Source organism: Euphorbia lathyris, chromosome 2, assembly GCF_963576675.1.
Source record: "Euphorbia lathyris chromosome 2, ddEupLath1.1, whole genome shotgun sequence".
Taxonomy (NCBI): domain Eukaryota; kingdom Viridiplantae; phylum Streptophyta; class Magnoliopsida; order Malpighiales; family Euphorbiaceae; genus Euphorbia; species Euphorbia lathyris.
Genome location: NC_088911.1, coordinates 52,445,024 through 52,458,902, shown reverse-complemented (window position 1 = coordinate 52,458,902; position 13,879 = coordinate 52,445,024). Strand labels below are relative to the sequence as shown.

The window sequence follows — 13,879 nt, the reverse complement described above, 5'->3', positions numbered from 1 at the left end:
GCGCTTCATCTTCCAAAAGCTTCATGCGCGTCTCTGCAAGAGCGTGATTGGCCTTAGATACACCCCTGCCAAAGAAGACATCAAGATAATCAAGACTTTTGAAGTAACGGAAAGGTACCTTGATCAAACTGAGTAATTTTCGAATAAATAAATTGATCCCCTTCTCGGTGAATCAATGGAATGTCACTCATCATGAAGGCTAAGGCATCTGCATAAGTCCATTCATCCGCCTTAATCTGCTTCATGAGATCCGCCACCTCTTCATCACTGCTTGTTAAGATCCGCATGTCACCCGCCATATGTAGCGGACGAGAATTCCAAACTGAAGGGAAACCTAACGGTTCATCCTCCTTTATCTTCACATAGAAGAAACTCTCATCCCAGCTATGAATGTTGGACATTTTGTCGTAAAAGGGCGAATAGACACCAAATTTGGCGAATGTAAGGTAGGATTCTGACTTCCTCTTAGAAGGTTTATGAAAGGCCCTAAAAATACGGCCCGTATAAACAACGCCTAAATTTGAAGCGAGATAGCAGTCTAGGGCCATGTCGAGCCAGCCATTAGGATGTAGCTGACTGACGGCAATGTCAAAGTATGAGAGGATATCCGCCATCATCTTGGGAAGAGGAAGGCGAAACCCTCTCTCTACATGACTACAGAATACAGTAAAGAAGCCGTTAGGCGGATTGGAGGGGCGTTGATGAGAAGCAGCAAGTTGGGTTTCGTAATTTTTGATCCACGGAAAGCGATCCGCCAGATTCGCCAAATCCGCGGCATTCATACGGGATGGAGTGGACTCCGCTCGAGGATTCTTTTTCTTAGCAGGGAGGGAAGAAGTGGCCATGGAACCCAGAAACCGGTTACGAGCACCGGCCGGAACGGCACCGGAAACAGGAAAAAAGAAAGAGGGATTTCTGGTTGAACGAGTCTGGTAATGGTTACGCACCGAGTTATTAAACTCAGCTAAACGGGAATTAATCGCACCTACGGAAGATTGGGAGTCCTCCGACGATGAAGTGGTCCAACTAAAATCTACTTCAATCTTAGGAGGAGATGACGAGTTAAAAAGTTCAGAAGTCGACCCAAAAGACGAGGATGAACTTCTAAACATTCAAGATAAAAAGAAAGGGCACTTACATGGAAACGTAGAAGTTTGAAGAAGAGCTCTGGAAAACTTCTAGGAAAAGCTTCGAAAACGGAGAGAGATGAAGAAACGAAGAAGGAAGAGAAATTAGAAGGAGAAAAAGGTTTCTTTTGAACTTGCCTAGGACAGTGTGCCACCACACGTGTCAACCATCAAATGGCGTTGAACAGAGCGCACATTAATGATGGAGCATATGACGGCGCGCGGAAGTCTAAAAGCCCTAAAGGACTTTAAAGGCATTTTAGGGGGGGCTTCTGATAACATCGAGATATTATCATGAGGACCAAAAGAGATATCTGCCTTTAAGTATGCCACGTAGCAAAGGAAGTCAGCTGGCGGATCTCCCTGGACTAGCTCTAAGAGATCCGCTGGCGGATCTCTAAGGCGAATCTCTCCATTCACCTTGGTAACGGCTGGCCGCCGGCTCGGCCATAAAGGATCGTTAAATGGATCATTAACTGTCTTACCCGCCAGGTTAAGAGTAACTTGTAACCGCCATTAAATGAGCATTAAATGGGGACTTTGTAGCTACCTAGAGGTTACGAACTTCTCAACTATATATAGCCTACCATTCTAGGCTATCAAGGTACTCAGACTTTTCTATATTCTCTAAGCTTTGTCAATACGGTTTATTCTTCATATTCTCTACTGACTTTGGCATCGGAGTTTCCCCCGTCGAACACAACGACGCCCCCTACAGGGACGAGCTCTGATCAGAAGTTTCTCCCTTGTTATCAATTTATTTGATTACGAATTGGTTTGAATAAAATGTATATTTGGTTACGATTCGATTTGATTACATTTGATGAATCTTTGTTCGATTTGATTCGTTTTGATAAAACGTTGTTCGATTTGACGATATGATTCGTTTTGATAAAACGGTTAATTAATTTGATTCGTTTGATAAATGTAAAGATTATAACAAAGTGAAATATCCAATTAAAATATTAGTGTGTCATTCAACGTGTCAATAAGTTAAAACGACTTAATAAGTTAAGAAAACTACTTATTAAGAGAACTACATAAAATAGGTAGAACTACGTGGCTTTGATTCCCAATTTAAAGATCAAAAGACGTTCGGGATACGTAGGAAACTTGATAGAATTATCGAGTTCGAGCCAAATAATTAATAAAACTTTAAGTAGTCGTCCAAATAACATTTTTATCTATTAGAAAATACGTTTGGCTTTTAGACTATATAAGTTCGATCCTGTTTTTCCTTCATTCCCGATGCCGTTTGGGTCGGGTATGACAGAAATACAATAAAAAAATTACAACAAACCTAACCCGTTGAGAGAAGGAAGAAGGAACTTCCTTCTTCCTCCTTAAAGTAGATCCACAAAAGAGAGAAAAACGATCAGTAAACTTTGAATGAGCATAACTTTTTGTGTACTACTTCAATTCTAGCATTTTTTTGTGTTGTTAGAAACTAGACATGCATAAATTTGATATATTCACTACAAGAAATCCTTGTTTATGCGACAATAATTTAACTGTCACATAAATTGTTGTAACAAAATGCATATTATTTATGACATTAATTTTTTAATTGTCACAAAAATTAAATGAGTGACAATTTTTATAAAATTATCACAAATAAATAAATGAATTTGTAACAATAAATATTTACTTGTAACTAAAATTTATATATGACAATTATAATTGTAACAATAAATATAAAAAATGTTACAACACATTTATTATTATTACAAATATTTATTTTGTGACTAGTTAAAAGAAATTATCACAATTTCTTTATTAATTTTGTGGTAATAAATTTTAATTGTAACTAAAATATTTTTGTTACAATTAATAGTTATAACAAAAATATTATAAATATGTGACTATATATTTATAATTGTCATAAAATATAATTTTGTAACTATCTAATATTATTGTCGCAAATTATTTATTAATTTGTGATAGAAAACTTTTATGTGTAACTAAAATACTTCAATTAATAGTTGTGACACAATACGTAAAACTTGTGACAATCTAGTTATTATTGTCATAAATTTTAATTGTTGGACAACTTAAAATTTTTATTAAAAAATTATTATCTAATTTTGTGACAATAAAGTAAATTCTGTAATTAAATTATCAATAAGAAAAACAATTTTTTTTACTTAGAATTCCTCTTATTTTTTTTAGGAGTCTCCGCCTCTTGTGGGAGTTTTAGTCTCCATCGACCTGTGGGAGTCTTAGAAGGGTAGGAAAAGGTAGGGAAAGGTAAGGAAAGATAAGGAAGGAAAAGGAAAGGCTTGATTGGATGAAGGGTAGGGAAAGGTAAGGAAAGGTAAGGAAAGGTAGGGAAGGGTTAATAAAGAAAGGGTAGAGAAGGGTAGGGAAGGTAAGGAAAGGGAAGGAAGGGAAAGAAAGGGTAATTTCTAACCCTTCCAAACCACCAAATTGGAGAGTTCAAAATTGGATGCAATTTGTTAAAAAGAAACCCTTCAAAACCCCTCCAAACCCTTACCCTCCTAATTTTGTATGTGTTCCAAACATGGGTTTGTAGAAACCCTTACTAACCCTTCCTTCTCCCAAATAAGGATTTCTATCAACCCTTACTAACCTTTCCCTTACTAACCCCTCTAAACCCTCCATCCAATCAAGCCCTTAGGGTTCATTTAGTTATCGCTCGCTGCCAGAGCCGTCTAGCCTCTCCGGATGTCTAATATCAGAGTTAGGGTGAGTTTTGGGGTGGCCGGAGTCGGGATTAGGGGATAAGGGTTGAGCGAACGACAGAATCTCTTCTTCCTCGGGATCGTTTTCACCGTCTTCGTCTAGAGGTCAGGAGGCGATTCAAATCGGAAGAAGGGAGCTATGAGTCCTGGGTTAGCTGGAAGGCTGGGATTTCTGTACTGAATTGATTTGGGAGCAGATTCGCAAAAGTGGGGAAATGGAGAACAGGGGAGGGCACGACAGCGCCGAAGGAGAAGAAGTTGTTGGCATCGATTTGGGTCTGGTAGTGCCTACGGAAGAGGGATCGAGAAGCAGCCTGTGTTTGGTCAGGAGGTTCATTTCGGCAGTGGTATTTTTAGACATGACTGATTGGAATCCAAGTGAGATCATTGTTATCTACTGCAATCTACCAAAAGCAACTACATCTATCAAATGCGGCTAAGGAAACTCATTCTCCATGTGAGATAGTTAACTATGTAGTTTTTTTATACTTATAGAATTGGTGGGATTCCATACTGGTTTCATCAGATATGGTCAACAAGCATTCAACTATGTCTTGCCTTAGCTATTATCTATTATATAGTTGGATTGGAAACTATTGCAGCTTTTATTACCATTGTTCTGACCGTGCTTACAATTTCTCCTATGGTTAAAACATAGCTTAAATATCAAGGGAAACTAATATAAAAACAAGATGAGAGGCTTATGGTCATTACAAAGGCACTAGCTAATATAAAGTTGGATGCTTGGCAAACACATGTCGAGATTCTTATTAGTGGATTAAGAGAACTTCATTACATATCAAAATTACTACTACAAAAAGCATGCTATATGGTTTTGTTTTGGTCATTCCCTGTTATGATACCAGCAGTTACATTTTGGACATGTTATTTCCTCAGAATTTCACATGAGTCCATTTTTATCCAGTCATATGAAATTTTTTGGGATGCTAATCCCTTAGCAAAGCCTACATTAAGGAACATAACTTTTCTTGCTTTTTCTCTTTTCAAGCTGTAATTTGATCTGCGGAGAAGTTGGTTCAGAAAAATCAACCCTCTTAGCTGCAGTGTTTGGAGAAGTTCTTAAAATCAATGGAACATTGAGTTCTGATAAAAAAAATTCATGCACTGTCCTTGTATCTCCTAATTAAGGTTATTGTGAAACAATTTTAACAGATGAAAAACTAAATTTCTAATGATAAAGAATACGTTTGATTGTACAGGTTCGTGTTTACCGAAAGATAGCCTATGTTCCGCAAGTTGCATGGATCCAAACTGGGACCGTATAAGAAAATATTTTGTTTGGGTCTGAGCTGGATCAATTTAGATATCATGAGGTGATTGAGAGATGTTCCTTAGAGAAGTTAAGGTATACTAATTTGCTTATCTCACTTTTCCTTCATTGCCTTTTATGGTCCATTATGGTTGCTGTTGGGACATACTGGCCTTAAAGTATTCATCAAAGCTTGAAAAGGAAGTTCAAGAGATGAGAAAGAACTTCAAAAAAGCACTGAAAACCAATGGCAATGAACACCGAAGAAAGGAAAATGTTTCTGAGGTCCCCAGCCTGGATAAGTTTCTTGTAAAATGTGTGTCAAGACTTGAAAAAGAGGTCCAAGATGCAAAGAACAGAAGGACAGAAAATATGTGAATAATTCATCATGATAGAGTTCAGTTTGAAGGAAGAAGCAGAGGTGAAGGAGAAGTAGGTAAGTGGGAGAAAAATACATATTCAGCAGATGAATGAAGAAGGTAGTAGCTTGGACTAAATTCTTGTTAAATATAAATCAAAACTTGAGAGGGAAAAGCTATTTTCTTCTTGTTCTTCTTCCTCTAAACAAGGTGGAGAAGAAGAGATCATCGGACACGGGGTGTCTCGTAGAGAAGTAGGGGAGGGAGAGTTGCAAGAAGCTTGGGGAGTCTTAAGATTGGGGAACTCCATTAACCACACCTTTCAAGGCTTGAAAAGGATTTAATTTCATTTATCAGTGATTCAGTCTTTAATTAGTGAAACTATATGAAAATATGAATGAATTTTTGTTGTGTTTGTTGTTCTTCCATGTTACAGGCTGCTTGGATTAAAGCTGAAGAAGAGGAAAGAAGGGGTGCAATAGAGAAAGTGTAGTCAGATTTTGTTACAGAGAACTTTCTTCATTCTGTTAGGTAATATGTCAAACGAACATAAAATTGTGAGAAAAGCCATAGATATGCAAATAGTTCCATGCCTTATCGAATCCAGGAGAATCTAATTTTTTTCGATTGAATATGTGAATTCTTGCATTATCATCTTTTTGTCTGTGTGGGATGCCTTTCTTTAAGCAATTATATTTTTTCATTTTGCACAGTGCTCTCTAGTGACTACATTTCTTGTTGTGTGATAGTTTATTTTTCCATACTTACGGGGGAACTTTTCCAATTCAATGTTCTTGGCACTCCATGCGGGTAATGTATTAACACAGTTTTCCTTTCACTTACGTTAAAGCTTATTTGATTATCAGAAATAACTTCTTTTTGTCCTTTTCTACCATGATAGCTCCTGAAGTTATGCAACAACTGCATGGATATGACTTTAAGTGAGTTCTAGTATTTATTTGAAAAAAGAAATTTTCATTTTCATTTTGCAGTTTGTTAGATACTGGATTCGTGAACTGAAGACCCTTTGAAATTCATGTTTCTGCGAACAGAGCAGACATTTGGAATAACTGCCCTTGAACTTGCTGCTGGCCATGCCACTTTCTCATTGGCACTTTAATCAGGTTGCATCAAGCCATGAACAAATGTCTGCTCTGTTCGCAGAAACATGCTGCCCTTGAACTTGCTGCTGGCCATGCCACTTTCTCATTGGCACTTTAATCATGTTACATCAAGCCATGAACTAATTATCAACTTTCAAGTTTATAACTGTTCTTTAGTAATCTATTGTCTTATCTGTCTTGTTGTGTCTTCTTTTTATTTCAAGGTTTTGAGTCTAAATATTTTACTTCTTTGAAACATGAATTATAATTATCCAGTTTCGGGTAAATATATAGAATGTTAAGCTAGTGTAATGGTTATATCTTACTGTATTTATTTTTCTCATCATGTTTCACTCTAATATTAATATTTAGTAGTTTTACTGATTTGACAAATTACATGTTTAATCCCTAAACTAGTATTATCTTGCAGAAGTACTCTTATCGTTGCTTGATCCTTCTTAAAATTGCTCAAATAGGTCCAGTTCAGTCCAATATTCTTTCATTGGTATTGCTGGAGTGCCCTTACATACCATTTTAGAAGAATGCGAGGCCCTGCAGATAAAAAGCAGAGTAAATATGCATCAGAACTTGGTTTGCATATTATATTTTCTCAAATCTCTATATTCATATTGCCTGATTTAGCTCTATTAGCAAAAAGGGAGGTGCTTCAATGGCTCCACTTATTTTAAGAGTGTCTATTTGCAGTTTAGCTTTATGGAATCATGACAATATTGCGAATGTGCGTGTTAGAATCTTTCATCCAACCAGTTAAACTGGATGTCTATCCCAAAGTGTAAAGCATTGCCAGTTGATCACTTTTACTAGATATTATGTAGTCATGTTTTTGTTTACAATCTTTGAATGCTTCATAGTATCTAGCGAGATTTTCATGGTAGGAGTTAATGCTTTGGGTGGGGAATATTTATGGTGCGAGTGATATAGTTGAAAGTTTTGGTCGCCATTTCCAGACGGGTCAATTGGGTGGTTGGTCATTAATGACTATGTAAATTAATACTTTTATTGAAATTGTTATATTATTTCAAATTTGATCAATAAAATATTTATTTTTTTATATTTATGTATATGTTTATTTTATTTATAATACTAGCTAATATATAAATAAAATTCTCATATGTGACAATAATTAAAATAATACATAAACATTGTCACTGAATAAATTTAATTGTAAATTATTAGTCACTGATATGTATTAGTTACAATAATTTCTTTTACACTAAGTTTTTGTTACAAAATTATATTTACGAGAACTAAATATTATAATATATATAAAATGGTAACAATATTATAAGATGTAACATATATAAAATGTTACAATATAAAAATAGTGTTACAAATTTATACGTGTGACAATTTTAATTGTTACAAATATTTCTTTTTGGAGACAACTATGTAAGATTGTCACACATTTTTAGGCTTAATTAACAAATAATTTGTGACAACATACTACGTTTGCGACAATATTTTATTTTCCAGTTACAATAAAAGTTGTAACACTTAAAAGTAGTGTGACGATAAACTTATTATCACAAAAAATAAATAGTTTTGTGATAATATTTTATTGTCACATTTGCCAATAAATATTAGCAACGGAGTTTTACGTGACAACCCTCGTGACACCTGCTTATTGTCACATATAATGTTAAGTGACAACTTTTCGGAAGTTTGTGACAACACTTGTTGTCACAAACAAACTAATTTCTTATAGTGATTACACACTAAATTTAGATGACAAAAGAGAGAGTTATAGCCATTCAAAGCTGATTCATTGGATTTGTAAAATCTGAACATCCTTTATTTTGGTTGGTTCAAGGTTGAAGACACTTGGGTATCATTTTTTTTCCGTTTGTCCTTTGTGATTTTTTATTGCACCAACGAATTCCTATATCCAAAAAAACCCACCGCCGAAAAAATTTTAGACGAAGAAAAATGCCCGGAGTGCGGCACGTGGGTCCCCCTCTCCTAATCGTGAGTGGGAAAAACCCATGTGCGATAGTTATTCGTTAAAAAATGGAGTTTGTTTAACAGTCGGGTTCGAACTACTACTTAGTGGTACAACCAATAGATCAATAATTGTCTTTTGATATAAGCTTGTTCTTTTATTTTGTATTATGACTTTAGAGAGTAATGTGTTTGACCAACAGACAACGCGTTTTAGTTGTTCCCACAGGACATCCAACAAGATATATATATAATTAGACATTAAAAAAATGAGATTTCAACTTGGCAAATAGTTGGTTTACCTCCAACTAGAGAAGGATATTTCATGTCGATGGATTTTAAAGTGAAGTATGCAACTGATGGTAGTATAGCAAGATATAAGGCCAGACTTGTGGCTTGCGGCTATGATAAAAGATATGATGTGAATTATCACAACAATTATTCTCTTGTAACTAAGGTAACTGTTGGTCCCGTGTAATGTGATAGTATTAGTTCCAAAGGGGGGGGGTTAGGAACTATTATAAACTTTTTTACATTAATGCTGGCTTATTTAAATGTTTAAGACTTTAACTTAGTATTTAGGTCAGCACCGCTGAGTAGAATTGAGATAGCTTTAGTCAGCCGCTGACTTGAGCTGTTTCAATAGTAAGTTTAGGAAACAATACTTAGGTAAATTTCCAATTTAACACTCATGTTACACAACTCAGCTTTCAGATTACTCAACACAGCGTATGCAAGTTATTGTTTTGTTGAGTAATATTTAGCAAGCAATAAACAAATATATCAAAAGATAAAGGGTTAGAGATTACTCAGCAGACTTATCCTGGTTCGGCCTCTCCGCCTACGTCTAGTCCCCGGAAATCCTTCTGAGCTTTTTGAATCCTCTACTGAGCTCTTTAAAGGTAGAGCACAAACTGTTTACAATAGAAACTGAGTATGCAAGAGTACCATCCTCTATTCGTCTACTCAATCATATCTCTACCACTGAGTACTATAACCGAGTACTCAGCTTCACTCTACCACTGAGTACTATAACCGAGTACTCAGCTTCTCTTTTCTAACCGTTTACAGATGATACAAGAATTATTCTTAGTAAAACAAGAACACTTTAGATGAATAAAATCACTCTAGACTTTTACACAATGATTGGAGTTGGTGTAAGAACTTGCTTTTTCTTTTTGACAGAGCTTCTAATTTGTATTCACTCAATAGTTTGACTTGATGAAGATCTGCTTGTCTGTCTTATTTGATTCAAGTGATGGATTGGTCTTTTTATAGAGAACTTTGGGGCGCCAATGATTTGAATCCCGACATAGCCGTTGTGGGGAAACGGTCTTCATTCATCATCACTTGGTCAGCATTCAGTGCTGCAGGCCAATCCTATCTTCTGTTTTCATCAGGAGCCAGGTTTGTCTTCTTACGACAGGTTTGTCTTCTAGTAAATGTCAGATGGTCCATGCTCTTTCTCGAAAAAGTCTTCCAGACAGATTTCTGAGACTTCTGATTGTTTCAAAAAATTGTCAGACCTTGTCTTCCAAGTTGACAGATCATTGACGCTGACCTGACGACTACTCAGCTTGACTCAGCGGCTTTGCCTTCAAGCTTTTCTGAAGAAGACATTTCTTTTCTCAAAGATGAGTTGCATTCTACTCAGCTCCAGCTGTGTGGCTTGCATCCGCTGACTTTTGGCTTTCTCTTATAGATATTCAATTCCTGTTCTTGTTAATTAACTTACTCAACATTGAACAAACCCATTAGCACAATTAAATCAAAGCAATTAAACTTAATTGTGTTGGAATATTTTTATCATGGAGATTTACTTAAATAATTTTGTCAAATCAAAATCATGTGGAACGGTGTTTCAACAAACTCCCCCATTTTGATGTTGGCAAAAATATTCAATAATGAACTCAGTGATGAGCTTCCCCATGATAGTTGACCTTTTCAAAAGCTTCTGAAGATACTCCCCCGTAAGGGTTGAATCCATTGACTTAGTTCAGCTCTAAACCTTTTAAGATTTAATCGAGTGAGTCTAAGGTTAGAATCTACTGACTTAGTTCAGTTCTAAACTTTCTAAGATTTAATCAAAATGAGTCTAAGGCCAGCTTCAGAAGTAGGTCAGTACTTGGAACATTTTTCTTTTACTCAGTTTTAATACTTAGTTTAGTTCAGGTATCAGATTTAAGGTACGATGAGTATATTAATTGGGACTGAGTAGTTTTACTCAGTGGCCAAGTACTTGTATAATTTTTATGTTCACAAGTTGTAATTTATTTTGTTCAATAAGTAGTTATATGTGAAAGGTCAGCACATAGAAAAACACAACATATAAAGCATCATATATAAACACAGTGTGTGAAAAAGATGTTTATATATAGATAGTCAGCTCAACAAGAAGGCATGCCAGTTTACACAACACAAGTTACAAGATAAATCTATTTCTAGTTCTATCTCTTAATGTTGACTTGAACTTGGTTAGCTTTGGGTTTGGTCTGGCAAGGCTTGGCAGCTCCTTGTTGGCTCGAGGCAGCAGAAGTTGAGTCGGGATGATGTTTCTTTTGTTGAGTTCCTTCTGCTGGTTGCTTATCTTTCTCCCCCGTTTTGCCAGCATCACTAGGCTAAGGGGCAGAAGCATAGAACTGACCCCTCTGAATAGCACGAGTGAGGATATCGGAATAGTGTTTCATTTGACTCGTACTTTCTTGGAGACCTTGAAAGACCTCGAGATCACCGGCCATGCTAGATGCGGGAATGTTCATATGGGCACTAATGACACTGAGTATGAACTCCAGTGACTTCCCTATCTAGGTGATTGAGTCTGTCATCCTTGCATATGATTGATAGTACATCTTGAGCATAGAGGCATCATAGATGTGGCGCTGAGCATTTAGATGACGGACGTGGTCAAGAGTTGAGCGGGTGCAGTGCAGGATGTCATTGGTCTTAACCTGGTCAGTTTCCATCGCTTCTCAGCTCAGGTTGAGTAGGCGCATAGCTTCAACAATCTGTTCAATGGAGCATTGAGAAGTGGAGGAGATAAGTTCTCGAGCCTGAGTAAGCTCAGTGGTCAGCTGCGAGAAATGTTGAGTGACCTCAGCGGAAGTGGCAGTTGATGAGTTCACGGTAGATAAAGCATTAATCTTGCCCTCTATTGAGTCCATGTGGTGAACCATCATAAGCTGGAGATCCGTCAGCTTGACCATAAATTCCTGCTTGGGCTGCTGAGAGACCAAGGAGGTCATAACATTCATCAGCTCCTTGAGACCTTTGAGTTCGATCAGAAGTTGCGTGATGGATGAAAGTTGAGTAGACTCAGCAGGAGTGGACCCAGCAGCAGCAGCTTGAGACTGATTGATCTCTTGGATAAGCGTATGAGCTGAGTGAATGATTCAACAGCCTGACTCAGAGGCATCCAGAAAGTTATAGGGATCATCATCAGCATGGATTTGTGAAGTCTCAAGGGCTGTTTTCTGGTTAGCAGCAGGTGTTGGAGGATTTGGATGCTGTCTAGAAGTAGAAGTGCCAGCTTAGTCAGTAGCGGCGTTCTCATTATTGAGGCCAGCAGCAGGAGCTGACTAGCATACTAACTGCTCAGTTGGATTAGGAGTGGTTTGTGCAGTAGTAGTGTTGACCTGCTCAGTGTCAACTTGAAGTTGAGTTGGGATAGTTGGTGGAATCAGTTCATAGTTGTCTTGAGCAGGAGTATTTTTTTTGCTAGCTCATTGTGTTGAGCAGCAGGTACTTCGAGCACTTGCTCAGTAGAAGGTGGAGCAGCGGTGTCGGCAGAAGGTTTCCCTTTTTGGATTTGGGAGTCGGTATGTTCCTGAGTCTGAGGAACAGAGGCTTGATTTTCCTTATCCTGACTTGGAGTGGGTTCAGTGATGTTGGTGAAGAAGTTTAATTGACGCCCAGTCAGGTCGATGATGGGGTCCCTCAGCGGAGAATCATCCAGTATGTCTATTAGGTTAGGCTTTTGTGCCTTCCGCTTAAACCGCTTTTCCATGCTTCCCTTATGTTTTTTGGTTTGAGGAGAAGGGACAACAATGATAGGTTCTGGGGACTCGGGAGAAGAGGTGAGACCGAAATCAGCATAAAGGTTCTCAACTACCTTGTTTTTCTCTGGAGACTCAGCTCCTTTTTCATCATCGTACTCAGGAGCAGTTGTGTCATCTTGAGGCTGTTCCTTGGTACAGTTTTGCTCTTCCTCCTGACTACAGGGAGTCTTTTCCAAATCGATTCCCTGAGCTCACAGGAAATGTGAATCCTTTGAGATGACGAAGTCGAGTGGAGCAGCATCCAACGATGTCATCCCAGAGGTTTTCTTCCTCTTTAGGGGTTGCTCAGGTGTATCCTCACTTTCTTCTTCATGCACAGCTCTTTTCTTCTTAGCTTCAGTAGGTTCAGCCTTTTTCTTGGCTAGCTCAGCTTGAGGAGGTTTAGTCAGTGTTACCTTGATTCTCTTAGCTGTTTGAATGGCAGGTTTAACCTTAGGGTCAACTTTTCTTTTCCTTCTTGGGTAGCTCAGTTTGCTCCTCCTCTTCCACGACTTCCTTTCCTTTCTTAGACTTACTCTTGAAAGGAAGGCTATGTGCCAAGCCAACTAGGATTCCTGAGGTGATCTCAATGCCTATCACACTTATTTCTTCCTTGAAGCTGAACTTGTGATCCTGAAGAATTTTGGTGATGAGAAACCCATTCTGAGGATCTCGGTGCTTCGTTGGAAAGCCCCAATGAGAAAAATGGGCATGTTGAGTGGTTGGTAGTTGAGCATATGCCAGATGAAGCAGTGCTCAAAGTTTGAGGCTGAGGAAGAGGCGTTGACCTTGGGAAAAAGGTAGTTGGTCAGGATGTAGTGTGCTTGTCTTTGAGGCTGACCCAAACTTGTACTGGTGACTTCACCCATGTGATTCTTGGGCTTGTAGAACTCAACTTTATACTCAACATACTTGTAATCATTTGTTCTCATCAGCTCCGCTCCTTCTTCCTTGAGGTCTAGTAGTATAGCGAGATAGGACGGGGTAATGGTAATCTGCTTATGGTTAACGTAGGTTACCATATAGTCAGCGTCATCATCAGCCACAGTTAGATTAGCGTAGAACTCAGTTACCAGTCATGGGTAGGTTGTTCTAGGAAGTGAGAAGAGGATGGTCCATCCGTTCTTTGAGATCCACTCGCAAAAGGGTTTCTCAGCTTCAATGAAGCTTTTAGCGAACCAGCGGGAATGGAAGACGTTGAGTTTCTTGACACTACTGAAGACAGGAGTGAACTTCCTTTCCTTGGGTTTCTTCTCCTTCTTCTTCTTTGAATGAGTTGACTGTTCAGTGTGAGGGTTCTCACCGAGGATGCTAACCTCGGCCAT

At 37.9% G+C, this 13,879-nt stretch overlaps 1 long non-coding RNA gene across 6 annotated transcripts; it reads left to right on the top strand.

Annotated features, from left to right (window-relative positions):
• Window positions 1–3,607: 3,607 nt before the first annotated feature.
• Window positions 3,608–7,417, top strand: LOC136218198 (uncharacterized). 6 transcript variants are annotated; one of them, XR_010683679.1, is made up of 5 exons: window positions 3,613–4,286; window positions 5,050–5,989; window positions 6,208–6,268; window positions 6,360–6,399; window positions 6,992–7,417. It is a non-coding gene; the product is annotated as an uncharacterized lncRNA (long non-coding RNA). The 6 variants fall into 6 exon arrangements; XR_010683680.1 differs by having other exon boundaries at window positions 3,608–4,286; window positions 6,208–7,131; window positions 7,267–7,417; XR_010683676.1 differs by having other exon boundaries at window positions 6,360–7,417.
• Window positions 7,418–13,879: the final 6,462 nt, after the last annotated feature.